This window comes from Parasteatoda tepidariorum, chromosome 6 (assembly GCF_043381705.1).
Source record: "Parasteatoda tepidariorum isolate YZ-2023 chromosome 6, CAS_Ptep_4.0, whole genome shotgun sequence".
Classification (NCBI taxonomy): domain Eukaryota; kingdom Metazoa; phylum Arthropoda; class Arachnida; order Araneae; family Theridiidae; genus Parasteatoda; species Parasteatoda tepidariorum.
In genome coordinates, this window is record NC_092209.1 from 72,802,235 (window position 1) to 72,826,200 (window position 23,966).

A 23,966-nucleotide genomic window follows, 5' to 3' on the forward strand; every position below is an offset into this window, starting at 1 on the left:
ATAATTCAAGCAGCATAAATTCCACGGGATGAAAAATGCCGACATCGGCGGTTGCAGCAGGAAGAACCCCCACCGACATCAAAACAGCTCATCATGAGCTGGTATCCTCGACCGAATTTCCTTCCTTTTTTACTTCATAAAAATGACGACAGGGAATAAAAACAAAAAAGTCACTGCCTTCCTACCTAAAGAACACACAGTCTTGGAATGTTTTAATAGATCGTACCCTCGGGAAAACAGCGATGAGAAATTTCAGTAAGTCGTTCTTCAGCGAAGTCACGGCATTATGGAATTTAAATCAATGTGTCTTCCTACCGATTTTCTTGCACACCGGATTGAAATGGTCGACTCGCGTGTTCGCAAAGGACATTTTGCACAGAATAATTCATATATTTTTTTTAAAATTAATAAAGCAATCATAATAATAATAGCAAAAACACCGAAAATTCTAAAAATGCAATCACCGTAGGTCTATAGAATTTTGTTTAAGAAAAATAACGATGTATAATGCTCAGTAATAGAAATGCTCCAGCTTTATGCAATTCAAATCAATGCGTCTTCCTACCGATTTTCTTGCACACCGGATTGAAATTATCGACTCGCGTGTTCGCAAAGGACATTTTGCACAGAATAATTTATTTAAAAAAATTGAACATAGTAATAACAAAAAACGCCGAAAATACTCAAAATGCAATTGTTTATAAGAATCTAAGTTTCGTTACCGAAAATAAGAATACATAGTATATTAAGCACGATGCCAACTAATAGGAATGCTTGCTCATTTTGAAATTCAAATCAATGCGTTTTCAAACCCATTTTCTTGCATGCCCAATCGAATTGATCCGTTATCTTTTTGAGAACATATATATTCTATTATTCTTTAGTATTTCTTGGCAATAGTTCACTTATGCATTCGTACATCATATAATAAACAACATATAAAATAGAACACAAAGATCTTGCCAAAAAACCTGAATTGTTGCCAAAATAATTATAAAGTACTATTTATGACTAGTTTTCGCATACTAGACTTAAATTACTATTTTAAGTTTGCAAATTTCAATTACAGAAGAATAATACATTGCCAATACAGAATAATATAGAACATAGACGATTATCCAATGCATGTAGTCAAATAAAATTCAATGGGAAAAAAAAGTATATAAAATCAATCCAGGGAGAGCAAAATAAATAATCAGTAATATTCCATGAAAATTATACACTAGTCTACAAATATATTAATTTCTGTTAACTAGTATACAAAAATATTCATGTCTGTTTATAAAATTCACTTCTGTTTATTGATTCGTTTCAGAAATTATTTTTGACAAGTACATAGTTTGTAGCCGTTAAAATACACTGGGGTTTAAAAGTTAAATAAATTTCAGATTTAGTTGATTATCTTTAAAAGCAATTCAGCAAATTTTTATAAAATTTGGTAAGAGCAAAGATTGATATAATACAAATAAAATGATCATTAAACTGTTATTATACACAAGCAAGATCGTGCGTAACACAAGAGGGAATGAAAAAGTATGAAATAACGGCCACAAAATTGAATCAAGGGTAAAAAAAATTAATGGGGGGTTTGTTGGTTAATTTTTTAATATTTAAAAACGTCATCCAGTGCTTCATTACCTCGGGTCACAAAAATTTGCAAAAAATGGGAAAAAGGCATTGATTTTAATAATTTTGATCTCGGTGGAAAATGTAGTCAAATTGGCGATTTTTAAAAAGTTAAATAACTTTTAAAATATTCCAGTTATTTGTCCGATATGAAGCTCAGATAATTCTTTATGGCACGATGGCATGGTTTAAAATTATAGCTTTGCTTCAAATGTAAGGCACTTAAATTGTGGCTTTTTTTTTTATTTTCCTTGGAGGATGAACTTCGACAAACCACGAATTAGAAGCAGAGCTCTCGTTCTTTCTTAAGTAACTTTTCTTTCGTGCAATGCGACTGGCTTTGATTGATAATTCGAAACTTATAATTTTATTTTATTCAGATATTAATAACAGACGCTTAAAATTTCAAAAAGGAAAAAAATAGATAGGAATAAACCAATCCGCACTTATATTGAAAAAATGTTTTTTTTTTAAAGTTATTTACTTTATTTAAAAATAAATAGCTATTTTACATTTTACAACGACTGTTGAACTAGATAACTCAGCTTAGTTCTCGTAACTTGCTATAAAATCAAAGAGTCTTGAATGCAAGCACAGATTTCAAATTTGAAGAACTGAAAGTACCCAGTGTTATCCATGAACTAAACACGAGTTATAGATTTTTTTCTCCTTCGAAACTCCCAATATTTTTTCCGCTTTATAAAGCAATTATTTTTACATTGTTGAAGTGATTATTTATACACTTTTCTCGAAGTCTTTATTTTATAAGCTCGCGCTTGACTTGATGGCAAAAGTAAAAAAATGAATAAATAAAAGTTTTTTTAAAAAAAATTGGAGAAAGGTATTAGATGTTGCAATATATAAATCTTAACATTTAATAATTTACTTCTCTTTAGTTACTTCCAAATCGTTCATTTTTTACGATTGATATATATGCCTTAACAAACTCTTATCACCCAAAATTATAATAATTTTATATTTTATAAACAATATATCTATGGGGGTTGGTGAGCAAAGGCAGTCTCCTAACTAAATGATTCAAAAATAAATAAAATAAAACCATTGAAAGTGCAACTATTATTTCCTGGCGGTAATTTCTAATTCTTTAAGCTTTATTATTTTTGTCATACGTTGTAATTAAATGAGAAATAAATATTGTTAGATATAGTGCAATACAATAAATTTAAAATTCCAAATAAGAAAATATATATATATATAAGTATTTTATTAATAATAAAGAAAATTTGGGGGAGCTTATAATTTAACAGATCACTATATCTTATATTTATTAGTTGTTATTTGGAAAGATAACTATTATTAATTATTTTTTTGGTAGATAAATGGTAATAATAATAAAAATCCCGATAGATTTTAACATCAAATAATGTCCAAAACACATTAGAATTAAGTGCAACTTTTTTATTATATATAAATTAATTAAATCAATTTAGGTTGAAACATCTTAGTTACGAGGGCTCCTAGACTGAATTAGCCAACGTCTTCCTAAGTTTTCGATTTATTTCTTAGAAGAATTATGTTTTCGTTTCAAAATATTTGTTAGCGGTTTTAAAGGCAAAACGATTATAAATTTGCAAAAAACTAATATTTTTAAATTCATTTTCTAATGTTTATAAAAATATATTTTACATAGTAGTTGTCATCATGAAGATGATGACAATTTGCTGATGTTACAATGTTACACGAATTGGCAAAGAAAAAACTGTTTTTCATTTGATATTGATAATATTTTCATGACTTATTTACATTAATTTAACAATTTGTATGAGAGAAAATATCGAGATAGTTTTATAAACTCGGAAACTAACTAAAGCCATTTTGTCAGATATTTTATTTGACTGCAGAATTGTACAATCAAATGAATATGATTTAAGGGAGGGGGGGGGAATCTTTTTTTAGTAAGGTATTGTTAAGAACATATCTTTTTTAATGTATATTAATAGTTTTTGATTCTACTATAACTTTTACCCATGAAAATGATGAATAATTAATATTAAATTCTCAACATCCGTAGTTTATAATTTAATAATACATGTTGTAAGTTTGCAATAATGAAGAATACGTATCAATTTGTGTTAATGAGGCGTGCAAGTTTCCAACTTAAATTCCGGTTATAAAAATATAATGATCTTACTTTCTACCACAAATTAAGTTTACTTTATCGAAAGTAAGAAAAACAAAATTTTCCTTAAAAAATGAAACTTAGTTAATGTTACAGACAATTAAAAACTATCAAACCTCGGCGTTCTTTTTTTTTCTGCTCATTTCTTATTGTGCTTGTATTTTACTTTAATTTTCCCTGTTGAAGGTCAAAGAATTTTCTTTTAAGTCTATAATTGGATTCGTGGGTTCGATCCCAGCCGGCCGAAGACTCCCCGTGTAGTAAAAGGTGACTGATGCACATTAAATCGTAGAGTCGCAAAGCCCTACATGTTCCCATAACAAATCAATATCTCTGGGGTACTAATCCTATATATAATTGGATCAGAGCACAGAGCGTTCGCCTTCCAATGAGGTGAACCAGGGTTTGATCCCGGCGATGACTGGTCGATACGAATTCCACATCCGGCTTGCACCGACCACAGTGCTGACGTGAAATATCCTCAGTGGTAGACGGATCATGGATTAGAGTCCCCTTGCCGTCAGGCTAACCGTGCGAGGTTCTCGAGGTCTTCCTCTCCATGTAACGTTAATGCGGGTTAGCTCCATCAAAAAGTCCTCCACAAAGGCAAATTTCTCCCAATATTTGATCCAGAAGTTCCCTTGTCTTCTGGATTTTTTCAAAATTACAAGGATACGGAGTTGAATATTAGTAGTCGTAAACCCATAAAACTGGGTCGGCTGTTCAACGACGGTTATAAAATAAAATATAATTGGATCAAATGTTTTATTGATAATGGGAGAATTTAAATTGTTCTTAAGTCGTAACCTAAAAAAAAAAATTCCATATCTAGTTAAACTTTTGGTTCGAATAACGGAACCTTGAATAAACTGATCTGCCAATTTTGACGAGAAAGTGCGAGCTGTGCTACATAAGGGTTTAGAAGACGTCTGATTTAGAAAAACGCTTGTGGGTATAGCTGCAAATAGACAAGTGTTAGAACTTGGTTTCGTACTGGGAATAAAGCAGTTTAGAAATTGAGATAATGGACGACTAAAGTCATATTTACATTTTGTGACGTAGCAAAGTTAAAATAGCTAAGACGTTTTTAAACATTGTAAAATATTTGCAGCAACTTCGTTCAAAATCTAAACAAATAACGGATTTAAGAGTATTTGCTCGTNCAGACCCCTGGTGACGTAGCAAAGTTAAAATAGCTAAGACGTTTTTAAACATTGTAAAATATTTGCAGCAACTTTGTTCAAAATCTAAACAAATAACGGATTTAAGAGTGTTTGCTCGTTACAAACAAAGTTCGTCACGCAATAGAAACGTTTGAAACTCCTTCCCGGATCATAACAACAACAAAAAAAGTTAAGGCAAACATTTACAGATAAAACGAAACAGTTCAGAAGCTGTGCCCTTTATGCGTCGTCTTTACGTTTACGTTCGCTTAGCAATGCTGTTTTCTGTCTTTGATGGTTTTCAGAGAGATGCTTTGGCAGGAAATTTCACTTTCCAGAAAATTGCCGATTACAAGAGGTCTATGTGGTCGCGCAATGTTGCCATTAAAATGAAACAAAGGCTAACTGCATCGGTGAAAAGCGAACATGGGTCTCCAAGATATTATCCCTATATCTCAAACCAAACCAGTTGCCTCGCTTAAAGACAAGGAGAGATGTGCAGCCGTCATTTAATAAAAATTCTGCCCAGACAATTTGGCTTCCGCTATCATAATGGTCAATTTTTTCGGATATTATAGATAGAGCATATAGCGAATCCCTAGTTCAAATAGTTCATACTTTCATATATAGAGGGAATCAAGACCTCTCAACCCTCCAATATCCGAGAAATAGACTCTTACTATAGCGGTAGTACAATGGTTTTGACAGACTTCTTGTGGAATGGTTGCACACTTTTCCATGTCTAACTAATTATGTCATTAGACAGACCATTACCAATCTAAAAGTATTTCATAACTTTCTTATTTTACATATTTATTAGACTACAGGCAGGTCTAAATTTTCTCTATTAATTTTTGTTCATTTTGGCAAACATTTTTACAATTGCCAAAATGAAAAATAAAAACTTGGACTAGATGTGTGTGGGGTTAATTACTGAGTCTCTGTTTCTGAAGAAGTAAGAGAGGGAAAGAAGAATTCGAAAAAGGAACATAATGAAGAAAATTTTTGAGTCATGAACAAGGTAAATATAACTTCAATATCTTTCAAGGAGAGAAATTAAGAAAATTTTCTCACTGGTCTTGAAGAAAGTAATCAATAATACATCAAACAACCCTTTACATTAATTGGTTGGTGGTCCAGGGAACTCCTGATAATTTTAAGCAACCCTGTTTCTTTTAAGTAAAAAAAAAAAAAAAAATAACAATAATTTTAAAATACTAATAAAACTTTATAGCGTTAAATTTTACTCCATTAATAAATGATGACTTTAGGTTAATTTTAATAGATGTAAAATGTTAAAAACACAAAATTTTCGAATATGAGCATATGCTTTAGTCAGTGATGTTTCGTATGTGTTTTGAATATGTTTCTCAACTTTACAAAAGCAGAATTTCACAAATACTTAAAAATGCTATTTAACATAGCTCTCTCTTAAATTACAAATTGAATGAATGATTTTAACTTTTTAAATTGATTTTAAAATTTTAATTAATTTTTTTCTTACAACAGTTTTGAAAGTTAAATGCTTAGATCGAGATTCATTGCTATACATAATAATATAATTTAAAATTTCTCAATTCGATGTTTTTATTAATTAAGAAAATTTAAATAAGCGGCAACATTTTTAATCAGTTTTAAATGAAGTAAAGGGGGGGGACTGTAGAGAATGGGGGGGATGCATTTTGACATTCTTCTGATATGACTTCTACAAACTTAAGAGTAAGCTAAAACGGGAAACTATTCATAACGCATTTTACAAGATTTACTACCACTTTTAGTTCTTCCATTTCATTTAACGAAACAGAAAATATTATTCAATGCATAATTAATTCACTACTCTGAACTTTAAAACGTTAAATGTTGGTGAATTTCGAACAATTGCAAAACTTAAAGTCACAATAAGTAAAACATTAATTATGCCTTTAGTGACAGCAAATTTACTTTCAGAAATGAAGATTTTTTTTTTTTCAATTTATAAATATTATAAGTTGTGGGTTTTATTATAAGCATTAATAACTTGTGTAGTCAGAAAATAGCTGAGGCCCCGCTGGTCTTAACTTTAAACCTAATTCACATGTTTAATTACATACGATTTTTACTTCATAATAATACTTATATTAAATAAAATACTTATATTACAAAATAATTAATTATAAAATAAGTAAAATATGATATACTAATAAATTTGACCTTATATTTCATTCAATTTTTGTAAACTAATATGTACTAATAATAGACAATTCTTAAGAAAAAACACACAAAAAAATCAGAAATACAGAGCTTTTTCAAAATAAAAACCTTATGATAGGCCATGATTTTAGTTTTTCTAAACAAACCATACTATATACTAAGTCAAACATTGTGAAACTTTATGTCTTTAACAGTAAAGAAGATCCAAATATGTATTAGTGGCAATGGTTATTTAAACTTATTTTAATTTTGTTATATGTATTTAATATTAACTTTTTGGATTTATTTCTATTTTTAAGCTTATACAACACTATTTAATAAATAAAATTATTTACACAGTAAAACTTTAGAAGTTCATGTTTACTAAATGAAAAAACCAAATTTTCCCAGGATTTTTTTCAAATAAAACCCAATTTCCCCCCGTTTTTTTCAATAAAACCCAGGCGGGTTGGGTTTTTTTAAACCCTGGTTGTACACTAGTTTTTAATTATGTTTTCAAAGAGTAGTATTTGTCAATAACCAACTCAAGTTAACTAGTTTTAAGTTAACAAGAAACTAGCGTAGTTTAAAAATTTCTCAAAAGAATGTGTTTACTCTTAATTATTAAATTAACACTAATATTTTATAGATGCCTTTAGAACACTTGACAATAGCAGAAAAATAAAATTAGTGAAAAATATAAGTCCCAGCGTTAATAAAAAAATATTTATTGAAATGATGCGATCAAAAATGGGTTCCTAAATGGTATACCGTGGAACCCTAGCGTTCCGAGAGTAAGCACTTAAATCATTTTTCTAATAACAATATTATGAATAAATTATGAAAGGAACCCGCATTTAAGAAAAACTGCATTAGTTCTTCGCATCAATTCAAAATAAAATTAAAACCATTAATAAAGAAATATTTTTCCTTCCTTTAAGCCCCTATTTAAACCATAATTCGGCTTATTTATTTTATTTAACTACGTCTTTGCTACAAAAACAAATTTAAAACTAAATTAGATACAGCTCCAAGAGTGCAAATTCAACTGCAAGACTAGTAATGAACAAAACAATAAAAAAATTCCATTCCTCCCATTCCTATTTTCAAAACAAAAACTAATCTCAATCCAAAATTAAACTAATCCAAGTAGTCTTTTATTGGTTAACCGATAAGGTTTCTACCGAAAGAAGTTTTATCATTTAGGGTTCAGTGGCCCAAAAAATTCGGAAACTGCAGGTGTAGAGATACAAAACTCACCAATTAAATGTTTCAGCAATTAACTGCAAGAAATCGCTCATCAAAATCATATCTTCAATTTTACAAGCACACGCGGAATCATTTCTTAATTTGCACACACAAAACACAATATATTTATTCCACAGCAAAATCCAGTTATTCCTAATCCAACAGTCATGAATGAACGAGCAAAACTTTTTTTCGAACCAGTCACACTAGCAATTTGTAGTCAATAAACACACAGTGATAACCGATAAGTTAAACACTCCTCGGACAAATGATGAGTGAAACATATCAAAGAAGAAAGTTGGAGCGATATTAAACAATAAAAAAAAAGTGGTATTTAGTTGCGAGCACCCGGATGTTCCGGTTACTTAGCAACCGAAGTTCAACCATCGTTATTCTTTTTATTCTCTTTACCCTAGAGGCGTGCGGACTAGTCGGCGAAGTTCCAAAGTATTTTTATTTCAGTTTCTGTTTTTTTCTACAGAGGAGCAGTGTTTTTCATTCCCTTTCACTTTTCTTTTAATCAGTTATTTGCTAAGCCACTGCTCTAGTGTATAATCTGTTTCATTCTGTAAGATAAGATGTAGATAATTTACATAACTGATTCGATTTTTTTTGGAGATATACAAACTAGAATTAGGATAAAATGAATGCATATTACATAAGAGATCAATATTGCAGATAAATCCTCGATTCTCGTTTTTATTGAGATATAAATTCCTTTTTTTATTTATATTATGAGTGCGCGCTAAAATGTACAGCAGTGCGACTGATTTTTGATCTAATGATCGGATCTTCAAGTTCATGGACTCAATCTTAAAGGTTCGAGGGATTATTATCTCAAATATGTAATTAGTCAGTGCAAACGATATTTTAAGTTACGAAATTAGACACAAAACGTACTTTCTCTGAATAAACTTTTTTTTAGACAGATTCAAATTTCTAACTCCATAAATAGAGAGTAGCCGCAATCTGGGAAATAAGGCTAGAATATTTTGGTCAGGAGACCGGTCCAAGGTTTGGACCACTTAATGTTTTACTTTTCGCGTTTTTCACCATGTTTCGAAAACTTTTTAAACGAATCGAAAATTTTTTTTAACACAATTGTATAAAATTAGCTTATCCAAATATAATAATTTGTAAAAAATAACTTTTCATAAATATTTATTATTTTATTTAATCATACACGAAAATTTTTTGAATTGTAAGGTAGACAATCTTCTACGTCGTTTTAAAGACAAAACAATATATAATGGCAAAACAATATTTGAGCGAAATTGGTCGAACAGTTTTTGCGAAATCAAATTTCAATAAGTTCTCGAGATACGGTGAAATACGCTAAACATTAAGGGGTCCACACTTACCATACCGCTCTCTTAACCAAACTATTTGGACCTTATTATTCAGATTGCGGCATACCGTACCGAGTGACACAAAAATATTAACGATTTAAAAAATCAATTTAAGTAAAATAGATAAAATTGTAGTTGACTGCGTTCTGCTTCGGAAGCTAGCATTTTATCCTCACTAAGTTTCAAATGTGGTTATGAATTTTGTCATCAGATGGCACTGCGTACTAGAAAATATAAAAATATATTTCTGCTGCATTTCAGATCATCATAGATAATATTTTCGCGCAACCTCCAGTTAAATTGGCATCAGACTGCGCCAATTTTTGCTGTACCTGGTGAGTTATTTGGTCCAAATATTGTTTTCTAGTTTTTTTTTTAAATCTAGAAAGGCCATCTGTTGACGAACATAGTAAATAGTTTTGAAAATTGTTAAGGAAAAAAAGCGAAAGCGTAGTGTTCCAAACAAAACGCAGGGAACCGTATCCATCTACTTCCATATTTCTTTAATTAGTTTTTCAAATTAGTCATATTTTTGTGATCTACGATTCAAGTTATAAATTTTAACATAAACTTTGTAAGAAATAGGTAATAATAATAATTTGTAAGAATATTGAAATAATTTCTCTTTTTTGTAAAAAAAATATGAAATTATTTTTACACCAAATCGAGTTTCTGCAAGAACAGAATTATTATTTCCAGGTTAGAAAGTCTTTCTTTTATTCTAAGCAGTTACAAATGACTGAAGGAAACGTTCGATACATTAATAATTCACAATTGGGTGGAAAATATTATACATTAGAGTGTTGCTATAGCAATTCACGGAAGTATTTTATCACGTGACCTGTCCGCAAATTCGAATATTTCTTGTTTTCATTGATTGATGTGCCAAACAAAGATTAAGACTTTACTTTTAAAAATAACTTAAGAGGGGTTTCAAATATTAATCTAAAATTAATGAGGGTGATGAACACCTTAATAAAATTTTTTGTTCTATAAAATTCATAGTGTGACGGTGAAAAAATATTAATTTAGAATAGTACAATACTGAAAATCATTAAAGTACGTTTTATACATTTAAAGTTCTCGTGCACCAGCCTCCCTACTCAAAAAGAAAGGGTAAAAAAAGAATAGAAAGATAATCAGACATAATCATTAATCATAAGTAAACATTATTAAAAGCAAGTGACAAGAAATTCTTAGAATTTCATAAAGCACTTTCGCTTTATACTTTATAATTAAATAAAGGATAATAAATTCATTCGTCGAATAGATTGAAAAATTATGAAAATGAAGAAAGAAAAGGCTTTCTGAGATTATGAACGCGAACTGAACACATGCTTTCAGCAAAAGGAACATTACTTAATTAAGTCTAAAAAATGAATCAATTTAAACGTGAATTTATGCATTGCTGGAAATATTTTACGGATAATAACTGAGTACATGTAATCATTTTTAGAAAACGAAAAATAAAAATGTTAGTGCATGAAGATTTTTATTGTTTCAAAAATTGCAAGAGTATTGTTTTGAAAATTGCTAAAAATATTTAAAACAAAGTAACAACTTCACATTTTTTTTGTTGGAAAATGCAATATTCTGCGAAAGAAATAATTTAATTTCTTTTTAATTAAACGATTTACTGTTTCGGCGATGATTACTTTTTAATAAATCTAAGATAACAAAATTAAATAACTCGTTTTGGAATGCTTTGTAATTTTCTAAAACTAAATATCTTTGAAAGTAAAAAAATAAATAAAGAAGAAAAAGTGGAACACGGTCTGTAATGACAGCTCTTAGTATGTATTTTTAAAATCTTGGACAAAATTTAGTCGAAAAAAAAAAATGGTTGCAAATTAATATTAGAGGGAAAGGGGACAAAAACGCTATTGAGTCACTAAGAGAAAGGGGACAAAAACTTTATTGAGTCACTAAGAGAAAATGGAACTAAAAACCAATTTGATTCCCGAAACTTAGAGGTGTTTTTAATTATCACCTTTAACACTAGATAGCCTAAGGAAGTCATTTTGACTGCTTTTAATTTCAATTCGAAAAATAATGATGTACAAAATGACACAATTTCTTAGAATTTTGTACAACATATAATTTTTTTTGTTAATGTTTACTAATAACTTGTTATATAACTGTAAATAATATAAAAAAATTAATTTTAAACAATTTTTTTTACACGTTATTTATTCTTTTACAATCCAGTCATTTTTACTGCTTTTGTGCAATTATATACTACGTTTCAGTCTTTCTTGTGTTAAATTCCTATTTTTCATCTAGCAATGAAACAGGTTCTGAAGTTTTCATCCCCGTTTTCCTCGGTAGTAATTATTACAACCATCATCATCTTATTTGGTTAAACAGCCCAAGGTGGGCCAAAGCCCTCTGCTGAAGATCCCACAAAGACAGTCTATTTTTTGAGCCTGGACTACCAATCTTTTATTCCAATCACTTTAAAATCCAATTCTGCAGAATCAAGCCATCATTGTTTTGGCCTTTCTTATTTTCGACTAGTTAAGGGTTTTGACACAAAAATTTCCTTTAGTAGATCTTTTTTATGTAGTCTGGAAATATGAACAGCCCAATTCAATCTTTTAATTTTAATACTCTTGATGAAATAGATCGTTATTAATTTCTGAGTTAAAACATCTCCTCCAGAGACGATTTCAAACAAAACGCTAGTAATGGTCGGTCAAAAGTAATTAAGATAGTGTTTTTGTTTTTCTGGCCCTAATGCTAATTTGAAATCCTTAATTTATATATTTTTTTTTCACTTCATATTTGAAAAAGAATTCTAAAAATATAGATTGCGGGTGGTATATATTAGGAGGTATATATATATATTAGTTACGGGTGGTACAGATTCATAAATATATACTATTTTTGACAAAAAAGGGAAGGAAAAAAGAATAGTTAAGGCTTAATCAAACTCTAAAGCAGCGGTTTCCAACTGGCGGCCGCATCCGGCCCTCGAAGCCTTTTTTTGTGGCCCGAGAACTAAAATATATTAGATGTCATTTTTTTGCGGACAATTTTCGTAAAAAATCTATATGGGTTTAAAATACTTGACTCCTTAATAAAAACTTAATTTCTTCGTTTCTGCGAAATTTTACATACCAACACNAATTTCCTTTAAATTTAACGATTTTCAGTTTTGGAGATGATTAGTTTTTAATAAAAAAAATCTTTTTTATTTTTCCAGTGCGCCTGTGTTAACATCCGGCAATTCAGGCATTTACAGGACGATTTTGTTGACCTCTCTTTCAGGGGCACCATATTAAGTGGAGCAACATCGCTCCCACAGTGAGGACAAATAGTACAGAGAAGGAAAGAACATCCATGCCTTGCCCGGGATTCGAACCCAGAACCTTTCTGAAGGACAGTACCCTGCCCCCTACACAGGCCGGTCGGCAGTTTTTAATAAATATAAGACCACAAAATTAAATAACTTATTTTGGAATGCTTTGTATTTTCCTAAAACTAAATATCTTTAAAAGTAAAAAAAAAGTTAGAACACAGTTGGTTTGTAATGACAGCTCTTAGTATGTATTTTTAAAATCATGGACAAAATTCAGGAGGAAAAAAAAATGGTTGCAAATTAATATTTAAGGGAAAAATATCCATCATTTTATTTGGCAAAAACGCTATCAAGTCACTAGGAGGAAATGAGATTAAAAACCTAAAAACCAGTTTGATTCCCTCATAAGACTTACAGGTGTTTTTAATTATCGGCTTTAAATTCCTCTCTCTTTCCTCCAGCAATCAAACAGGTTCTGAAGTTTTCAGCCCCGTCTTCCCCAGTAGAAATTATTACGACCATCATCTTATTTGGCTAAACAGCACGAGGTGGGCCAAAGCCTTCTGCCCAAGATTCCACAAAGACAGCCTACTCAGGACAACCAATTTTTTATTCCAATCACTTTAAAATCCGATTCTGCAGAATCAAGCCATTGTTGTTTTGGCTTTCCTCATTTTCGACTAGTGAAGGGTTTTGACACAGAAATTTCCTTTAGTAGATCTTTTTTTATGTAGTCCAATAGTATGAACAGCCCAATTCAATCTTTTAATTTTAATACTCGCGATGAAATCGATCGTTATTAATTTCTGAGTTAAAACATCTCTGCCAGAGACCATTTCAAACAAAACGATAGTAATGGTCAAAAGTAATTACGATAGCGTTTTTCTTTTTCTGGCCCTAATACTAATTCGAAATCCTTAATTTATATGTATATATATTTTTTACTTCATATTTGAAAAAGAATTCTAAAAATATATATTGCGGGTGGTATATATTAGTTACGGGTGGTGTAGATTCATAAATATATACCATCTTCATCAAGAAAGGGAAGGAAAAACAATTTTTTAAGTAGGGTTAATCAAAACCTAGAGAATAAATATCAATGTGAATCATTATGATAGGATTAAGCGCTAAAATCAAATTAAATGTTGGAAAACAGAATTATTGTAGACGCTTCTAATAGACCTCTTCTCTGAGCAGTAACTTTTGGAACTGAGCAACGGCTAAAAAGTTCGTAACTTATATACAAAAACAATAATTACAATGTGTCAAATGTAAATGATACTACGCAATCTAAGTCAAGAAACCAGTGTAATAAATTAGGTCTGGAAAAAAAAAATCATAAAATAAAGGACGCTAGCGTCCTAATCTGCATATTTAGAGTAAACAGATTTTAGTTTCGAAACTATAATAAGTTTAAATGTATTTTTATCTAATTAAAAAGAAAACAAATCGAAGATAAGCTTCAATAGCAAACAAAATTGAAAATAACTCTTCATTTCTGCTACGTGGTCTATATTTTATGAGCATGCACGTATTGATTTTTCCCCACGCAATTTCTATTTTAGGTTAGAGGAGGGGATCAATTGTGATAGGCGATCAAATTATATGTCGAGACAGTGGCATGTATGTGCCCCAGTGAAAACGAGGCGTTAATTGTCGAACGTTATTTTAATAATACATATCTGGAATTGCTATAAATAATAAAACACTAACCACGCGAAGATAATTGAATCGTATATCACTCGTAAAATGCGAAAACGAAAGTAAAGCGATTAAAATAAATAAATAAAACAGCACAATAATTTTCTTTTTGCACTCGTGACATTTATCAACTCAATTGAAATCAGTGTATTGTAATTAATGAAGTTTGAAACATAAAACTCACTGACATCTAATAATAAGCCACATTTTTAAACGTTATTATTTCTTTGTTGCTCCAAGTTAGTACAGATTTATAAGAAATAAAAATAGATTTAATTAAAATTCTCATCCCAATTCAAAGATAAAACAATTTATCAAAATTTGAATAAAATACCAAAATATATTTTAAATTATCAAGGTTATAAAATTAAGATCTAGAGAGACGAAGGAAAAAAAAAATTAAAAAGCATCATAATTAGAAAAAAGAAAAAAATTAAAAATCAACCTGATTGTGTTCTAATTCTTGTCATACAGTAAAAATAATACACATGGCTTTGGCATCGTATTTTTACAAAACAGCAGAACAAAATGCACACATTGAGTTATCAAAATCAAAATAAGTTAAATGAATAACCAGGGGTCTGTCCAGACATTTTGTGAAAGGTCCGTTTTTCGTGAAATTGTGAAAAAATTACTCACATTCTTTCAACCAGGGTCCGCTTTTATAAATTTGTGCAAATAGGGTCTGTTATTGCAAAAAAGAAACTTTTTCAAGGAGTTTTTAAATTGTAAAGACATACAAGATTATGCTCAACACTGTAAAATTATAATTAAAAAAATTAAATTTTAAAAAATAAACAACAATTGCTGCTTCTAAATTAGAGATGCAACATACAAATATTTGGTATTTAGCCTATACTGCTGAACGCAGAATATTAATTTCGGACGAATAATGGAAGAATCGTCTGCCGAAGACAAAACTTAATTCGTTTACATCCATCTTTCTTGTTTTCTGCCCTGGAAAGGGTTTATTCGATTAACAAAATAATAATGAAGATAAACAAATTTGTGAAGGGTCCGATTAAAAGAAAAATCATTTTGTGAAGGGTCCGTTTTTAAGTTAAAATATTTTGTGAAGGGTCCGTTAACGGACCCAAATTTCTCATAAACAGACCCCTGATAACCATGAAACGATAATAAAGGTATGAAATAAATTGGTCTAGTAACCAGTGGTCAGAAAAACTACAGTATTTTTGTAATTAACTACAACTACTTTTTTTTTTTATAAATATAGTGACTACTTTTAGAAGACAAACTTAGATTGGGAATTTAATTATTTAATTTACGCCCATGTTCAAAACGGTTTTGAGTAAAAAAAAATTCGCTCATTTAAAGGGGAATTAAGAAAATATTTATTCATGTTTTCAGAAGCCATTTTGTTATTTTTATCCATTCTTTACGAATTTGTTCTTTTAACCATCAAAATTTTATGACTTTCTCAATAATAGATAGTTAGTTTGAGAAAATGCTAAGATGGAAGTAATTAGGGAATAAAACTTGCAGGTAGAAATGATCTTGAAACTATTACTTTTATTATTTTCTACCTTGCAACTAATGTAATACATTGTGTACACCGTCTCGCAGGTGGACTCAACATTGGTTAAGTGGTAAAACATGTCTTATATCTGTACAGAATTTTCTAAGGAATGAAAAAATATCGTATAAAATAAACGTTAAGTCACATTCTTTCAACCAGGGTCCACTTTTGTGAACTTGTGCAATTAGGGTCCGTTATTGCAAAAAAAAATTTTCAAGGAGTTTTTAATTCAACTGTAAAGACATACAAGATTATGCTCAACACTGCAAAATTATAATTAAAAAAATTAAATTTTAAAAAATAAACAGCAATTGCTGCTACTATTTTAGAGATGCAACATACAAATATTTGGTATTTAGCCTATACTGCTGAACGCAGAATATTAATTTCGGACAAAACTTAGTTCGTTTGCAATTGTCTTTCTTCCCCCTCACCCCTTTCCTGGGAAGGATTTATTCGATTAACAAAACAATATTGAAGATAAGCAAATTTGTGAAGGGTTCCATTAAAAGATAAATTATTTTGTGAAGGGTCCGGTTTTAAGTTAAAATATTTTGTGAAGGGTCCGTTTTTATGAAAAGATATTTTGTGACGGACCCATATTTCTTCTAAACAAACCCCTGAGACCTGTATAATATACACAAACGCCATTTGAATTTTGCCACCATCGAGGAAAATGTTTTACTATTACTAAAAAATGAAGAAAAAAATAATCCGCTTCTTCAAAGAAAGAATTAACGAATTATTTCCCGAGAAAAAGATTCGTTTTTACGCTTTTTCCTACCGATGCAAACGTGATTTAAAATCACATTCACATGATATAAAATCATAAATTGCGATTCCTATTTAACGCAATTTAAGATCGCACACCGTGTTTTCACGATTTTATATCAAATTATCGCGTTTCGTATTCTGTGACTTAAAAATTTTAAAATTAAACATTAAGATTTGTATTCAGACGATTTAAAAATCAAACATTGAAATTCATATTCACATAATTTAAATAAATAAAATCTTGCATCAATATTTTTACTAAAACGCTGTTAATATTCTTTGGATAAATGTTTTTTACATACACTTTTTTCCAGCCTAAATTTCAGGTATTTTTTTCAATTATTTAAAAAGTGTTTTTTCACATAAAATTTTTTGATTTCTATTTGAAGCATATTTTGTTTTGTTTTTCTTTAGAAAACTCATCCCTGTGAAATGAATCAATATAGAGTTCTTTAAAAACTAAACATTAAAAAAAAAAATCAGCGATTTCCAAACAAATTTCGCGAAAATGAGGTGACGAATAAAGGATTGAAACTAGTAGTTACAAGAGTTAATCAATACAATGCTTAAATAGAGATTTTGAGTTAGCAGAAAGTTTTTCATTTTAGCTAACTCTGCTTTTAACATCGATAATTTCCGACTAAAGTTTTCTTCAATGGCAATTAGCAATGTAGTTGAAAAATTTGAGCAAAAATTATTACAATAATGAATATTAATAACATTCAAAATTTAAACCAAAAAAGATGTACAGGATTTTTTTACGGATTCAAATTATTTGCTTATTAAGACAAGTATTAAATATTTAAACATAAGTTTTAAGACCGCATTAAATATAAAAAGAAAATTTCCCGAAAAATTTGGAGAGCTGGCCGATATGCATTTATGTTTACTTAAAATACAAATTCAGTAAAACTGCTTGTCACTAAATGTCACAAAACACTACCATATAACAAGACTCGTCATCCTTTACAGACTTTGCACACTAAGAATTTTTTAAATGGAGAAAAAAAAAATTCCATTTTTATTCTTATCTCTGATAACAAATATTGTCTTCCAGTTTTTGTTTAAAATAAATAAGACGTTTAAGAACCAATGCTTCTGTCGCCGTAATCGTCGTCGCATACCGAACATATCACGCAACTGGTGATACGCGTGCAATATGTCATTTCATGTGGGTTAGCTTATCTCGAGCTTTGATTTCGAAACAACAATCGAGAAGAATTCCTGGTCTATAAAATAAAATTTATTACTATTTCTACAATGAAACGTCGCGGTTGTTGTCTTTTGAATGTTAAAGAAAAACTCTGAATCAATTTCTTTTGCAAAAGAATGCAAAAAGAATGTTAAAATCAAATCGAGAGTTCAGCTATAAATCAATCAATTACGGTGTATTAGAATACGACAGATCGAGTACCAAAAAAGTTTTCTATTCTATTTGAAAGAACATCGTTTTAAATGTATAATTTTCACAATTATTCTGGAAATCTAATATTTATGGAATCTTTTTTAAGAACACAATATTCTTCGTACTTATTTACTTTAAAATACACTAAAAGTCTTGAAATTTTTTTCATACTCAGCACTTTAAAAAGAAGCTATGATCCGGGTATCTGCTACATTTTTGATTTTCAAATCCATGACTTTCATTAACTAAATACAGTTAGACATATGTATTTACTTAAACCTGCCTCATTTCTTCTTAAAAGTAAGTGTAATATAAAAAGCGCAAAGTAGAATTTTAAATTGACAAAATATAAATAAGAAATAGAAAAAAAATGTCTTAAATTAGGGAAGTTTAAAAGATAATTCACTCTAGAAATGATGTTCTTTCCTTCATTTTTTGAAAGAACACCATAGTTTTTAAAGAACAGGATAAAAACATTTTATATTTTAATAAAATATATGACTATGAGTGGGGGTTTTGTTACCAATTCTGATATTCCAAACACTGTGAAACTGGGAGGGTAAATTCCATTTTAAAAATTAGATTTTTCTGAAAAATAGTTAAAATTATGAGTCATGACATTTCATGACAAATTTTGTTCAATACCAAAATCCATGACTTTCCAGGTGCGCAGATACACTATATAATGGTGTAACTATATTTTCAGAACCTTTAAATTCTTTTTTTTTGTAATACTGTAATTTAATTAAGATAAGGATTCAACAACAGATCAAATCAGACTACAGAATCAGATTACATGTGTCTTCTTTTCTTGATCATTATTTAATAAATATTTCAATACAAATCAGAAATATCCAATGGGCTTTATATTTTATTCATTTGTTAAATTTTTTTAATGTTAATTCAAAGGAAAAAAAAAAAAATAGGCAAGACACAAGGTGAAAATTGTAGTACAGAGGTGAACATTTCACAAATCATTTTGTTCTGACTACTGAAAAAAAAAATGTTTTTTTTTTTAAACATTAAAAATCATCATTTTTACTACTTTAAATTGAACAAAATTCTTGTATAGTGAAACAAAACAAATGGATGAAACTCTGTTAGTTATTGCATAAACAAAACCTATAAAAATACTAAACTATTTTAAACTCATAAAATGTAATAATAAATACTAAACTATACTAAATCTATAAAATGCAATAATGAAACTATTCGGAAGAATATCTCTTTATAAATTATTGCAATATCATTTTAAGTATTTAAAAATTTATCTTCTGAAGATATGGAGTTTGAAAATGTCATCTAAAACCCGTAACTATACAGTTCCTATCTCACTGGAAAATCTAATATTTTATTAATAACGACCAATGAAATGCAAATATAACACCGTAGCGCAGCACTGCAATGCAAAAATAAACCGCTCTCGGTAGATTTCGAAAAAATTACTATTTCCCTTCTATTGCTAATACTATAAATGCTGAAATAGGATTTTAAAAATCTGATAAAACAAAGTTTAATTTTGAATAAAAAAAAAAAAAAGTCTTTAGTAATAAGTAGCTTATCATACAAAGCCAAACATATAAAAATCTTAATTTTGAATTCTTTGTCCCTTAAGTTGGTTTTTCTATTGAAATGCAAAGCTGGCTTGACTAATATGATAATAATAATAATATTTTTAAAAAAATTGAAACTTAGTACGAAGCACTTCAGTACTGAAACATTACTAAAAGTAAGCCAACTCAAAATAGTCAATTCCAGCAGATCAATTAATTTTTGTTGAATCTTTCAGTTCTGTTAAGCAGTGATTTTCAACCAGATTTGCTTGGAGGATCTGCAAATTTAGCAATTTGGACTATTGGCATAATATTTAGATAAACAAAATTGAGGAACTTAATAAATTTTTTGGGCAATTTGTTTCAAATCATTCACATGTTATCTACAATTAAAAATATTTTGAGCCTAAAACTACTGAAATATAATTAAAATTTATATTAATTCTAGTATGGATATTAATCGGTAAAGAGAAACAATGTAGTAGTTATTTCATACTTATAGTACTAGTTATAAAAAGAATTTTTTTCTGATGAATAAAAAATTAAAGTTCGATTATCACACTATATAACTGCAGGAGTTATGTAGAAGGGGAGGAAAAGCATGACATTGAACTGTAGCTTCACTTTTAATTGAAATTTTCAACCCGAGCACTACATTTCCCATAAAATTAATTCCTTAAAAATACAATAATATAAACACTTAAAATAATTTAGCTTCATTTTTATAAGCTTAATTAAAAATGAGTAATATAAAACATATATTAATTCTAGTATGGTTATTTTTAGTGAATATTTAATTTAAGAAATGTTAGGTAATCAAATATTTGCAATTCTGTAAGCCTTTAATGGTCTGTTATTTCTTCTGAGAAATAAAATACATCGAAAATTACTGAGAAAATATGTTTCTTTCCATTAACACAACATAATGTTCCATGAGCATACATTCACACTTGAAGGTGTGGCCAAAGTGATGAATTAGCTATTATTCGTAATAGCTGGTTTAAATATTAGTATACTTATTAATGTTTGGCCACAGCGGCATTCTTATGACAATCATTGATTCCCGATCAAGCAGATTTTAAAAATTTGAAATTTTGAAACTACAAATGAACAATTAGTTTTTAAACTACAAATAATGGAAATTATGAATTGAAATGTGGACTTTCAATGAAACCATAGCCATTCTCAAATAAAAACTAAAATACAATAATTCAAATAGTTTCCATACTTGATTGAAGGAATTTTTTTTTCTTACTAACTATTAACAATGTAAGCAAACTTAATTATACCTTAAATACATATAATTTCGTAAAATCCAAAAGAAATTATTATTGAACTTTAAAAAAATTCATAAATACCCAGGGTATTTAACCATAGTTACATGGATATCTAATCAAACAACATGGTACAAAAAACATGGGTATTTTAATCTATAGTTGGCAGGAATTGCTAGAAATTATTGTTTTTTATACCCCAACTCACTTTGCTACTTTTTTAAAATGTGGCATACAACAATGTCAAAAAAAGCAATTAAACAGATAATTTATAGGTATATTATCAATCAATTGTAATCATTAAACTAAAGGCTTACGTCTATTCCTACTAAAAGGTCCACTTAATACAATTCAACAACAATTTAAAGAGTACATAAAGGTGTTCTGGTATGGCAGTGTTTCCCAAACTTATGCCTTTTGTGTACCCTTTCTAAATTTTTCGTAACGCTGTGTACCACTAATAAAAAATGAATTTATTTTTTACTATAAAAAAATTGCACAAAAGTTAAAAACACAACTGGCTGTTGACGTCACTAATTATTAACTGTTAATTCTGCAAAAAATAGCCAATAAAAAGTACGTAATTGTAAACCTTTGCTTTTAAATAAAAATTTTTGAAACTTTCGTTTGTTGCAAGATATTTCGCTTAGGAATGCGTACCCCCGCTAAACTGTTCCCGTACCCCTGGCGGTACGCGTACCACACTTTGGGAAACACTGTGGTATGGTAATCTAAATCTAGTAAAAAACTAGCTTTTTCTGAGTAACTTTTATATGCTATAATATATTCACCTGAATAAATGTTTTTTCCCCCTCAAATTCTTGAAATTTTAGTTGTTTATATATTTCAGAATTATTAAATTTACATTGAAACATAAATATATAAATAAAAAAAATCACGCTAATTATTTATTTTTATAAATGCAATGCATTTAGATTATTATATGTCAGAGACAAACAAAACAAAAAATTAGAAACACAGACCAACAAAAATATAAAAAACAGTACTTCCACAATTTATATGAAAACAATAATGTAAATATATTACATTAATAGAAAAAAAATGAGGGACAAACAACATAAGAATGTGCAATCAAACAATGAATAGAACATCTCAATAATTAGCATGAGAAGTTGAAAATGCATGAACTGAGAACGTTACCAATAGGTTACAACATACAAGCAATGTTTCCTATATTAATATAAATAGCAATGAGAGACAGACAACAAAAAAATTATGATCTAGCCATCAATAAAACGTCATAAGAATTTATATCACAAATTAAATTATATTATAATAATTATTGTTTTAAAATATATTTTTTTTACTGAAATAAATGTTAGAAGGGAGAATTAAGGAGATGACAAAAGTAAGCCACTTGCAACGTAATTCTCCATTTTGATTTAACTCCGGTTCCATAAGCAACTAACATTAGAATATTCATTAAACAACCTGTTTGGGGAATTTTATAAGTTTTTTTTTATTTGTTATATAAAATCATTAAAAGTGCCTCAAAGAATTAAAAAAAAAAACGTAAGCAGAATGTTTTTAAAATCCTTTAAATTCAAGTTAAATAAAAAATATTAAAGGAAATAACATACTTTCATTAAATACTTATGAAAAAATGGAAGCATATGTAAATGACAAGATTCATAGAACAACACACATTGCAACTCCATGTGATACCAAATGCAGAGCAATCACGATATTTATTCTTCCGAAGCAAGTAATTTTTAATGCAGTTAAATCCCAAGTAAATATTCAAGACAACCCACAATATTAGAAGATTATCAATAAAGTACTTCAATTAAAGAGAGTGTAAAAAAAAAAAATAACTAAATTTTTCTACCGAGTGTCAAATCAAAAGTAACTACAGCGAAAGAATTTGAAGTGGGCGAATTAAGTAAAGAAGAAAAATAATCGGTTTTCATTATACATATAAAGAAAGTTTATAAAAATATTCTACTTAAAATTTCTATCATCTTCTTAGAATGTTATTATACAACTTTACGGGTTTATGAACATCGTTTATTTACATTTTGTATCGAAAGTAGTAGCAGTAAAACCGGCTGAATTAAAGGTTATGTTAACATAATCATGAGATATAATCATGCAACAGCATTGGCGTATGTTAATAGATAATTCTAATTCATATTCTTACTTTGAAATTACATAATTATGATTAAATAACTTACTTATTAAATCCTATCCATATAACGTATGCGTCTGACTAAAATATGTATATTTTCATTGGCAGTGTCTATTGCACCGACTATCGGTAAGATAGCCTCAGAGCTATCGCGCCGACGTTGACAACAGCGCCACTTTACAGAAACTAATTCATCGGTACAATAGCTATAAGTTATGCTTTTCTACCTGTGTATGTGAAATTGGTAATGGGTTGTCATTGTTTGATGGGTTGTCATTGTTTCACCAACAACAAAAAATTTAAAAATAAAAGAACATTATTTCTTTTTTCCTTAAAGCGTATAAAATTTTTCATAGAATTTTTAAAAACTAAATTATTTATTAACATTATATTGGATTTATTTAAATATATTAATTGTTTCTTTCGACTAATTTATATTTTAATTAATAATTTAAATAAAGTTTTTACTAAAGTACAAATAAAGGTGTCTTTTCCTACTTTTNCTTTTTCAAATTCATGAATGGCTATTTGTTATTCTTCATATGAAGAAAATCAAGATGATACAAAAATTGTA

General features: G+C 28.9%; 1 protein-coding gene across 4 annotated transcripts in view; it reads right to left on the reverse strand.

The window, feature by feature from the left end:
• LOC107454101 (protein kinase C and casein kinase substrate in neurons protein 1) overlaps positions 1-23,532 on the reverse strand; it is a 64,642-nt gene extending 41,110 nt beyond the window's left edge. For 3 of the 4 annotated variants that reach the window (XR_011637055.1, XM_071182617.1, XM_043039955.2), the window contains exon 1: positions 23,439-23,532. The gene's annotated coding sequence lies outside the window, so the exon portion shown is untranslated. Of the gene's footprint in view, positions 1-8,358; positions 8,877-23,438 lie in introns of those variants that run through there. The other variant, XM_043039956.2, reaches the window with a different exon arrangement.
• Between the last annotated feature and the right edge of the window lie 434 nt (positions 23,533-23,966).